This window comes from Macrobrachium rosenbergii, chromosome 3, assembly GCF_040412425.1.
Source record: "Macrobrachium rosenbergii isolate ZJJX-2024 chromosome 3, ASM4041242v1, whole genome shotgun sequence".
Taxonomy (NCBI): Eukaryota; Metazoa; Arthropoda; class Malacostraca; order Decapoda; family Palaemonidae; genus Macrobrachium; species Macrobrachium rosenbergii.
Window position 1 is genome coordinate 18279051 of NC_089743.1, and position 12147 is coordinate 18291197.

Sequence of the window (12147 nt, forward strand, 5' to 3'; positions counted from 1 at the left end):
GTTGATTCAGCAGGATGGTAGTATGTGTTGATGTTGTAGTGTTATGTCAGCGACTAGCAACACATGCTGCTGGCTGGCCCTTTTATAGATGGGGTTTAACCCCCGCAGTATGTGGGGACAACATGAGGTTGACACAACTCAGTAACGCACAAAGTTACACATACGGTATATGTACATTGGTGTTACGCGCTCTGCCACGCACTAATTTTCACTGCACCGCTGCTTGTCGGGCCACTTCCAGTAAGCGTCATGTCACACTTACGCAGTACGTACATTTGCGGCGCACTATAATACACCTGCTTTACGCACATCGGCCCATGTCACGTATCCAGTTGGGCAGGGCTTATTCACCTCGCGTATGGTCACGTTTCACAATTTTCGGCCGTGCGTGGCCATGCATGCCTTGATACGTGAATGTGTGACCTTAGCATTAACCTCATCTTTACACACTGCACCAGTCACCTCTCTCCTGGACACACTTGTTCTCTTCCCCGTCATTAAGATTTTTCTATTCTGTCAAATCTTCCACTTCATCAAGCCAGAACTTTCTGAGTCAGCCTTTCGGCCTTCCCAACAACACTCCCTGATTGTACAACATTTTCAGCAACGCACAATCCTCCCTCTCCCCGCAAAGAATCTCATAACTCATTGGTCCATCCTTCACCTGTTCCACTGCTTGGACCCTTTGTAGAACCGTTACATTTCTCATCTTTTCAGTCATAATCTAACTAAAAATTCTCCAAACCGAATACTTTTATCTTCTCTTGTATTCAACATTCACACTTAACTCACACGGGGAAAAGATGGCTCAACAAGTCCCTATGCATTTTGCTTTCAGAAAAACATACAATTTTGAACCAATCAATTACAGTCTCATTATTATGCTTTTTTTCCCTGCTGCGTATACACGCATCATATCCTGGGTCCTTTTTAATTTCAACCTTTTAAGTGTCCCTTTTATATACTCAATAGTCTGTTCTTCAGGAATTCTCAAATTTAGATTTAATCCTCCAAGACACTGTCACTCAGATCTGCATCTTTTAAATTTATATTGAACAGTTCCTAAAATCCACCTTTCATACGTTCCTGGACTTTCTTTATAAAACATCTTTGTTTATTCATCATTTATTCAAAGATCGATGGATAATGAACTTTCTCCATGACAAATAAATCGATTCATTAGTTGTTACCGTTGTGTCTTTCGCTTTCTCTGTGACTACCTGACTCGTTTTTTGGGACCTCGATGCGTTCCACCTGTTTCCTGCACATAAACTCCTTTCATTTCCATATCTTTAAGCTTAGTTCATTTTTCATCCATCTTCTCCATATATCTTAATGATGTCCTCACTTCTTTCTCGTCTGCCTTCAACCAGATAATTTTAAAATATACCATTTTCGCCTCCATGATCCGCCTTTATGACTTTCAAACTTAAGTTCTTTATCTTCGAAACATTTCTGAGAACAAATTTCCTTTTAAACCAGTCCTGCACAGAGCATATCTCTATATGCCTAATATTATGACCTGTTCAAAAATATAACTTGTTCCAAGATTTGACCACTATTAACACTACCATTATTTCACGATACTGAAAGAACAGTTTTGGCAAATGATGAATAAAGGATGAAATCTTCAGATAAGGCAAATTAAATTTAACAACTATCATAAAAGGAGTTCAATTAAATATAATGAATACTCGGAGACACGTAGAGAAAAAAGCGTTCAGGGGAATTTAGCAAAGAACTGGGATTACCGAAATATAGCGGGTCGTGGACAATGAGTTTTGGAAGAAGCCCTAGTGTGCCTGAGAGGCGATGAAAATGTAACAGGAAAAGAATAGCCATAACAGTCCTTGAAGTGATAGAAGTTTTTTACTGTGAAAATGGGGCCGGGAGAAACAGGTGAGGCAAGGTTATTACTGATGAAAAATAAGAGACACATGCTGGAGCGTTAAAAGAAGTTTTATTAGGGAAAGAAAACATTAGTTATACCAAACCCTAAAGATTTCTTTTCCAAATTTAAAAGGAGGTAAACCCAGCCCCCGCCCTCTCTCTCTCTCTCTCTCTCTCTCTCTCTCTCTCTCTCTCTCTCTCTCTCTAGTTCAAGTTGAATGCTGACTCATTTCCAGTAGTAATAATAATGGTAATAATGTAGTTTTTTGCAACAATAAATACCCTTTCGATGTTTCTTACATGCACGGCCAGTGAATATCTTAATTGTTAATTGAAATTTGTGTCTTGAATTCGTCATGTTGACTTGCTAACAGTTGTGAGAATCTTTTTCTACATACTCGTATTCTTTGCACAAACTTTCGTGAAAAAAAATTACTAATATTCTTAAGGGGCGGAGGAGGACAGTGATTGTAATTAAACGGGTTTCGCTAAACTCCTTTGCGGAAGAAGAGTTAAGTATACCTCAGTTTTACCAGACCACTGAGCTGATTAACAGCTCTCCTAGGGCTGGCCCGAAGGATTAGACTTATTTTACGTGGCTAAGAACCAGCTGGTTACTTAGCAACGGGACCTACAGTTTATTGTGGAATCCGAACCACATTATAGCGAGAAATGAATTTCCGTCAGCAGAAATAAATTCCTCTAATTCTTCATTAGCCGGCCGGAGACTCGAACTCGGGCCTAGCGAGTGCTAGCCCACAACTCTACCGACTCTCCCAACGAGGTACTCCTTTGCGGAAGAAACTTAAATTTAAGTAGTTTCATCGTTGCTAAAATAGGCGGGATTTAAATGTTCTGACTTAAAATAATAATGCAAATGATTCTGAAAAGAAAAAAATCGATTTCTATAATTTTTTTTTTTATTATTTTACCGGTGATATGTGAAGCACCTTTAAAATACACGATTAAATTATGATATATTACTGAAATTCAAAGATAACAGATATTTTCATTTCGTATAGCTTAATGTATCTTTTCTTGAATGATTATTTAAAATGAAATTCACTGATTTAACCTTGGGCTCTTTGACGACTTCTTCAGGCCTTAGATATCGAAAGTTCACCAGAAATGTAGAACAAACTTAGAGAGAGAGAGAGAGAGAGAGAGAGAGAGAGAGAGAGAGAGAGAGAGAGAGAGAGAGAGAGAGAGCACAACATTTCTGTGGTTGTTTTCCAGTGATGTTTCTTTAATAATAATGGTGATGACAGATTAGTGTCAATATATAAATTAACAAAGACAAAATACGACCAGTGTTAATGGCACAGGCGCCGTCATGGCGTTTTCAGATCTGCCGTAAGCTGAACGATCCGTGGCTGGTGTACAACAAAGGTACTGAGAGTTACGTTGGCATTTTATTTTTCGCGTTAATTCGAAGATAGCGTGTTTTACACAAGTCGACAGCAGGTTTTACTTCCACTTTTTATCTCTTAACCCTTGCTGCTCAAGAAAAAATACTGCAGTATTAAATCGGTCAGTGTTTTCTTATGATCCAGGACATCAGCCCCAAGATTTTATTTATCTTGAATGTCACCTTGTTGGCTATGTTAAGTTAAGTATACCTTAGTTTAACCAGACCACTGAGCTGATTAACAGCTCTCCTAGGGCTGACCCGAAGGATTAGACTTATTTTACGTGGCTAAGAACCAACTGGTTACCTTGTAGCGGGATTTACAGCTTATTGTGGAATCCGAACCACATTATAGCGAGAAATGAATTTCTATCACCATAAGTAAATTCCTCTTATTCTTCATTGGCCGGTCGGAGATTCGAACTCGCGGCCAGCAGAGTGCTAGCTGAGAACGGAACCCACCCTCCCAACGAGGAACTGGGTATGTCTTTACATATTTACTCTTCACTTATAGAAGAAAAAGGGGAAGGAGAAGGACCGTAAACGGCGTTGGCTCTGAGAATATTTACCATGTTTTTGCTTCATAAGCATAACATTGTGCCCCCAACGCTTGGATAAGGCTTGTTAGTGTCCAGTGACGGTGATGTGCTGTGATGGTGCCTCTTAAAAAATCTAGACGTTGCACCATCAGAGCACCACTGAACTTAGTTTTTGGCAGGCAGATCCAGTTGAAGCGCATGCGCCCATACCCTCTTGTGAAAATTTTTTCTCGGTTGCCATGGCAACGGTTTGTTTGCTTCTTAAAGAAAACGGAAAATTAATTACTGCTTGAGTTACTGCTTGAAGGACGAACTGTCTATTGTGATTTCTTTTTTCTTCTTAATTTTCTGAATATTTCAAATGACCGAGGGATGCGTTGGCGGCTTCATAACTCCCACTGAGTATGTTGATAACGGTCTCATTTTCTTTTTGTTCAACAAAGTTGAGTGTATGAACCGTCTAAAGTCTAATGCAAAGATATGTATATGTACAAAATTTTACCTAATGTATATGGCTCATAGCTGAAATAAAAAATTCAATTCAATTCAGTTTAATTCAATCTGCAGCCGAATGGTAGTGTTATGTGCGTATCTGTTTAATTTCGTGGAACTGAAGGTTATCGTTATGGTATTTTTGTTACGGTCCTTTATATGATGATTATTTATATATTCATTTAGTGTTCAGCATATCATGGGGAAGCATTCAGTGGTGCTAATTACCATTGCGCATGTTGCAACTAACAAGGTCATCGGTGCCGAACAGAAGCACACTAAGAGGTCTTTGTTAAAGGAAAAAGCAAAATCTCCCACGACCACATTCATACCGGTCATACTTACAGTACAGCCATGCAATTTAATGTCATTTTACCAAAATGAATACACCGATATAAAGAAGCGCAACTTCTTTAACAAATATTAGTATATCAATTTTGTTATAAATAACGTTCTCGAAAGCTCTGGTGAACAGAAAACGTACTCTGTAAGCAGCCCAAGGCTATGGCTCTCGATTAGGAAGTGCTTGCAGTCAAGGGAAGTGAGCAGCCGTCAGAGATTGGCTCATGTTGCGCAGGGGAGTTGGCAAAGGCCAGTCTACTGCTTCCTTGTCATAAACATTGTACATCAGCTGGAAATTAGATTGAGGAAATTCCAGACTTTTCTTGTTGCTACCAATTATAGTTTTCTTTATGACTAGCCTAAGTTGCCTTGATTTTTTTTTTATTATTTTATAAATGCCTGACAATCATTAAATAGCAAAGGACTAGTTCCAGGTTGATTTGACGATGTGCTCTCTGCCAAGTTGTCTGCTTGTGAATTGCACTCCTAATTTTTTTCAAGATATAATAAAAAAAAACTAAAATATTGCCTATTAAAATTCCGCGGATACTGATTTCTTCTGACGTCTTGAAATGTTTGTTTGTAATCTACACTCCAGGTGGCACAGGAGAAAAAATGACTTCATACACTTGGCCTTCAAATCAGCCACGTTAAAAGCCCAAGAAATGCTTCTGCTGTTACAAAGGAATTCTTTGACCTTTTACGTTTTCGTCCGGGATGCCTACACATTGAAGTCGTCACTCTGCCATTACTGTGCAATGCAAAGTATTTTATCTTTAAAAAGCGTAGAGCAATGGCTACACTTTAATGTAACTACCGTCATATCTCTTCATGCGCGGGAGCTTGCAGACGACAGAAAAACATTCTTGAAAATCAGAAGCGTTTCACGATTGAACTAGACGGCAGAGCCTCTTGTTAGAAAACATTCAAAATCTGAACACATCGGAAACAAATATTTCTATTGACCTCGTCATCCCGATAATCACTATAATGCCCCGAGTCTTGACTGGATGTCGTGACTTCCTGACAAATAAAAGAAACCCATGAAAGATTGGACGGTCATGAAACAGCAACAAAAGGTGTTAAATTATATATATATATATATATATATATATATATATATATATATATATATATATATAATATATATATATATTATATATATATATATATATATATATATATATATATATATATATATATATATATGTATGTACATTATATATATATATATATATATATATATATATATATATATATATATATATATATATATATATATATATATACATAATATATATATTATATATATATATATATATATATATATATATATATATATATATATATATATATATATATATATATATATATATATATACACATGCAAGAATGCTAGCAAGTCGGAATAAAATAGTAAAAAGAAATTCGGTTTTTTGATAGCAGCATATTTGCATCACTCATTCCTGAAAATTCCAAAGTGAGAAGATGTTGGGAAGAATTAATTTTATCGATAAAAACTATGGGGGAAAAATAATCATTTACTACAATGTTTAAGATCTTTCACTTTACTAATGTACTAGAAATTCTCTTTCAACGATCAAACCGGATTTTGAGAGGATGATTTTCCAAATTTTTGCAGGTTACTTTTTTTATTTGTTTTTAATCCTTTTCGTAAAATGAGGCTTTGTGTTTGAAGGCATACTTTCCTCTTGTGTGTGTACGTGTGTTTTACAATGGCTTGTACTTAATCAGCAACCTGTGCTCGAGATCTACTTGAAAATAGCACAGTGAGAGCTAAAAATAGCTTTTAATTTTTGTCTTTGCCTGAAAACTGATAATAAACAATTCCTAATCAACTCTAAAATGCTGTCAGACTCCTTCCTCAATGTCTGCAATGGCGACACAAGTCGTAAAACTTTATTTTGAACGAGGTTGCTCCCAGCGCACAGCCTTGCTTTACTCCAAAATTTACAGGAAATTCATTCAATTGTTCTCCACCTTCTGATACCCTTTAAAAAAAGTGGAAAGTCTGGGAAGACAAATAAATTTTTCTAATATCAGAAAAATTCATTTTCCACTTACCCTGTCCAAAACACTGACACGGCACATAAATGCAATATGCAATACGACATATCACGATTCTTTTTTCTGTATTTGTTTCAAATTATATTCATGCTCGAAATACATAACATATTTTTCCTGGTGACTGCAGTTTAGGTATGTAGTTGTAGTCTAGATTATGTTGGCCAGGCTCTTGCACATGGCCCGCCCCTAAGCTCAGGAAAAAATCCACCTAGTGTATTGAGCAAGAGATACTGTTTAAACGCTGCAATTATTCGGTGAAACTTTATTTCTTGCACAGTTGCGAAAATTTGTAATCTATAAAATCATGAGGTACAATAGCTTCTGCCTAGCAGAGGTTGATTACCTCAGACTTTAAAAGTAAGCCCTCTTCTACAATCCTTAAATCCTACGGTTCCATGATATCTAGCTCCTGTTCCATTTCGAACGGAGGTCGGTTTTGAACAGCAACATGATCAATACCCGGACCTGTATCATATTATCTTGCTTCCTCGATTTTAGGGATTTTGTGGGTCATCTGCAGTTTGTATTAACCGGGGTGGGTAAGGGCTTCAGGCTAGCAGCCTCATTCCTAAAATACTTGCACACAACCAGATACTTCTGAAACCAACCCGGTCCCCTTTAAAAGGCGTTTGATGAAGATTTACATACATCCATATATATATACAGTATATATATATATATATATATATATATATATATATATATATATATATATATATATATATATATATATATATATATATATAATATATATGTATCCAAAGATAATGACTGCAAGTCCATACAAACGTAGATTATATTTTCGGCATCAATGAAAACATGATTTTTCTGTGCTGGTAACCCCCCCACCTCTCTCTCTCTCTCTCTCTCTCTCTCTCTCTCTCTCTCTCTCTCTCTCTCTCTCTCTCTCTCAGTTTATTATGGAATTTTGCGTAAGATACTATCTATACCTCTAGATGTGAAATCACATGTGCAACTTTTCTAATGAGAAAGAAAATAAACTTTCATCTTTAAGATTAGTTGCTACTTTAACCTTACAAAAACATTCCATCAAGACCCGTTGCATTATAGCAATGGTTACGTGAACTTTTGTGCCAACGCTTTTGGTATAAATTGATGGTCACCATCCAAGTATTGACCAGATAATGTTTTGCTAATCCTCACAAATCGAAAAAAGAGTAATGTAGCCTGGCATTCACAGGTGGCCAGGCCTTCAAGATTCACTACGCTACCGTTGCTTGAATTCATCATCACAATTTCTAAAAGTTACATTAATTCATATAGATACAGAATTTATGTAACTTTTTAAAAATTGTGATGACGTATTTAAGCAACATTTTTGTGCAGTACTCATAGCTTATACAAATGAATGCCTGGCTACATTGCTTATCTTATCAGTTTCTTATGAATGCCTATATATATATTGCTTATCTTATATATATTTATTATATATATATAATTTTTTTTTTATTATTCAAAAGATCTAACCCTGTTTAATTCTATGGTATTCAGTTGTTTCAAAAACAGATTTAACAACCAACCATCAACCCACCACTTTCCTTACCAAGGCTTGTGTTTGACTCTAGGGAATATTAAGAAACTTTTACAGTGAACCTTGTTATGGATCTTATTTTTTGCTAAAATGGAGAAACAAGATGTCGAGTCTACACTTCGGAGCTCCGGAGCGGCGTGTTTCCCCGCCCTTTTTACCAGCTACGGCCGTCAGTTATTCCCAGCATTCCATCAGCTCGGGTTAGTTCCTCGTTGGACGAGTCGGTAGAGTTCTCGGGTAGCACTCTGCTTGGCCAGCGTTCGAGTCTCCGGCCGGCCAATGAAGAATTAGAGGAATTTATTTCTGGTGATAGAAATTCATTTCTCGGTATAATGTCGTTCGGATTCCACAGTAAGCTGTAGGTCCTGCTGCTAGGTAACCAAGTGGTTCAAAGCCACGTAAAATAAGTCTAATCCTTCGGGCCAGCCCTCTCTAGGAGAGGTGTTAATCAGCTCAGTGGTCTGGTTAAAGTAAGGCATACTTAACTTTTAGCTCCCGTCGGCGTGAAGATCCAATATCGACGGGGAACTCTTCAGGTATTTTAAGACGTCTGGTTACTTTGAGGTTGGTCTCATCATATTCTGCTGGCACACATCAAATGAGCAACTGAAGTAATTTTCCTTGAAGTCTATGCCACTAGTCTCATAAATTAAATCTCGTAACTTATATATTTTTCACGGCCACTATTGAATTTAAGAGATCTTGTATCCTGCTTTAACAACTCATAAAAACTACTTTCAAGACGGCATATTCTTTCTTGCAAGGTTTAACCGATAGAGAGATTGGTTTACCAGAAATTTAGTTTCTAGGAATTATGTGGTCTAAATTTATATTTGTAGGGTGGTATCAATATTATGGATCTCGTTAGATTTATGGTAGTGATGTTTTTGGATAGGGTGTGAGAGATTCAAGACGAGGGGGCATGGGGTTTAGTGCCATGGGCAGCGCATTTGGGTGGCATCATTAATTTTTTAATAGTGACATTACTGAGACACTAGTGATTAAAATAATAAAGGTGTTTAAATTTTAGCTACTCTATTCACTGTCTCCTGAAGGTTTAATAATATATATTACTCCTGTTCTGAATAGTAACACATACCAATATATTTTGGGATTTGTGTGGTCTTTGTCGATATACATACACACACACACACACACACACACATATATACACACACATACACATATATATATATATATATATATATATATATATATATATATATATATATATATATATATATAAAAAAATATAAAGAAAGAAAAAACGCTCGTAGCGATAAATTTTCTATAGAGGAGGTAAAGAAAGAAAAATTTGATTCCATTTTTATTCACTGTATTTACATATCTCATAATGCCACATCAGATTTCATCACGTACTGCAGCGTCGGTATATTAAAGAAAAAAAAAACAAGCTAGGCCAATGGAACAAACAACCTAATGCCATTTCTAGCCCATACCCGAAAAAACCAGGAAAGGGGGAAGGAGGTGGGTGGAGCTGAAGCTTGGAAATATCCGAATTAGGGAAAACCTGAGCGAAATGTGTCCAGGCACAAACACTGTTTCCTAAAACTCATCATTTAACTCTGGTGATAACAAGAGCTTACAAAATGCTCTTTCTACCAATTACAAACTTTAAGGTTTGTGACGATCGCCTTGGGAATGGCTGTATTTGGGAAGATACGTAGAATTTCTTTGGCGAAAAATTTGGGACTGTATTTGTGAGTGGGGTCAAAGTATTTTTTAGGGGGAAAGTCAAATTCTGGTGGCAGTGAGAGTTAATGCTTTATATATATTTTGACACCAGTTGGAAGTCATATGGAATGCTTTTCTGATGACCAACAGTTTTTTGCTTAGTCTTCTTCTCTTCTTCAAAAACCTCTTGGGATCTGGTCTTTTCTCTTCCTCAAAAACGGGATCTGCTAAATTAAGCTTTGAGGCATGAATTGCTTTTGTTTTTGAGTGGCAGGTTTTAGTGGGTCTCCTATGCCTGTTTTGTTCTCCTTGTTATAAAAAATCCTGTTTCTGCTTACTTCGTTTTAATTATCTGTTGAATACAATGCGTATGTACAGGAGCCCAAGGCATTCCAAAGGCCTTGGCTACAGCTTATTTCGTTGTCTCATGGACAATTTCCTCTTATTTTGTATTTCATTAAACTGGGTTCAGACTTCCAGTTTCATAAAAATACTCACACATTTATCAGCGAATTGCAAGCGAATAAAAGGTCTTGGTAAGTCTGCAATGTACCATGAGTAACAACTCTTAATTATCTGGTATGGGTTGTGCACATCTTTGTCAGCCTACCAAAAGTGGGCCTCATACTGAAGTAGACTTTATTCACACAAGTAAATTCTGCAATATAATCCTTAAACTATCCATGATAGCCTGGTTAGGGCAATTTCAGTGTACGCCTTGGATGGTCTGGCTAGCTGTGAAACCTTCACTGCCGTTTTGTGCTTGTTCAAACTATTTAAAACTCAACCTTGACTTGGGGACTGTGAAATGGTCATTGGTTATTGTCAGGCTATCTGAAGTTAGTCCTGAAGAGGTCGATATTAGTCGGGTGTATGCCGGATTTGTTTTTCACTGTTCAAATGTCTTAGTCACTACAAAAATAACACAACTGAACTATGATCTAATTTTATTCATGACGGACACTGACTTACCACGACCAACACTACTGAAGCAATCTATATGGAAGATTCGTAAAAGAGAGCTTGTGACTGAAACCACACAAAGTAAGATTATTCACAGGCGAATACGAGTCAGAGGAGGGACCACAACACCGCCGAAATACGGCGATTTGCCTTGCAGTCATTTGTTTGAAATCTAGTAGTTTTTCATATCAGATGATGATGATTACGTCCCATTCGTTCACCACAGACATACCTGTAGTTGAGGTATGTCTGTGGTGAACGAATGGGACGTAATAATCATCATCTGATATGAAAAACTACCAAACTTCAAACAAATGACTGCGAGGCAAATCGCCGCATTTCGGCGGTGTTGTGGTCCTCCTCTGACTCGTATTCGCCTGTGAATAATCTTACTCTGTGTGGTTTCAGTCACAGGCTCTCATTTACGAATCTTCCATATAGATTGCTTCAGTAGTGTTGGTCGAAGGTAAGTCACTGTTCGTCATGAATAAAAGCAACGACATGGTATTTTCCAAGAAGAAAATAAATTTTTGATTACATATATGTAACTGATGTATTCAAAGCTAAGACTATGTGCGTAAGGGTAAAATAGTAATTAATGTAGGTTAACAGTAGGCAAACATTATAAAGCACACCATTAGATAATGAAGGAACCAAATTCAACAGAGGAATAACTCCTCGCCTGTAATTCATCTACAGCTTAATTTGGCTCAACTTTGTTTTAATACTCAAAGGGTTGTCATTGCCAGTCATTTACTATGATAGATTACCTCCGCATTTTTCTTCCCGCAACCACGACTACTGAAAAGTTAGCGCTAGGCGGCAAGTGTCTGGAGAACAACTGCTAATTTTTTGGGGAATAAATTGCAGGACGGTTCGCTTTATGCTCCGTGAACTTTGAAATTTAAAAATGCCACCTGCATTACCTGCAAGGTTACAGGAACCTTTGGTTCAGGTGTCAGTGTTGATGTTATGCTTTGGATCTTTCATAAAATGTGTAAAAAACTGTTTGATCGCAACTGGGTTATAATTTTGATATGGTTTGATTTTTTTAGACATCGTTGGTTTAAATGCATAAAAATGCCGCCACTTTATTTTGGGCAGGATGTTTGATTAGTTTACAATAAAGAATGTATGACTTATTCTTTGACTTCCTTTTATGAATATAGCCATTTTGC

At 36.9% G+C, this 12147-nt stretch overlaps 1 protein-coding gene across 2 annotated transcripts in view; it reads right to left on the reverse strand.

Moving 5' to 3' along the window:
* Nucleotides 1–11439: 11439 nt before the first annotated feature.
* The window catches only part of LOC136853002 (alkylglycerol monooxygenase-like), a 42773-nt gene continuing 42065 nt past the window's right edge, over nt 11440–12147 (reverse strand). For both annotated transcript variants that reach the window (XM_067128139.1, XM_067128129.1), the window contains exon 8: nt 11440–12147. This exon is cut by the window's right edge and continues 367 nt beyond it. The gene's annotated coding sequence lies outside the window, so the exon portion shown is untranslated.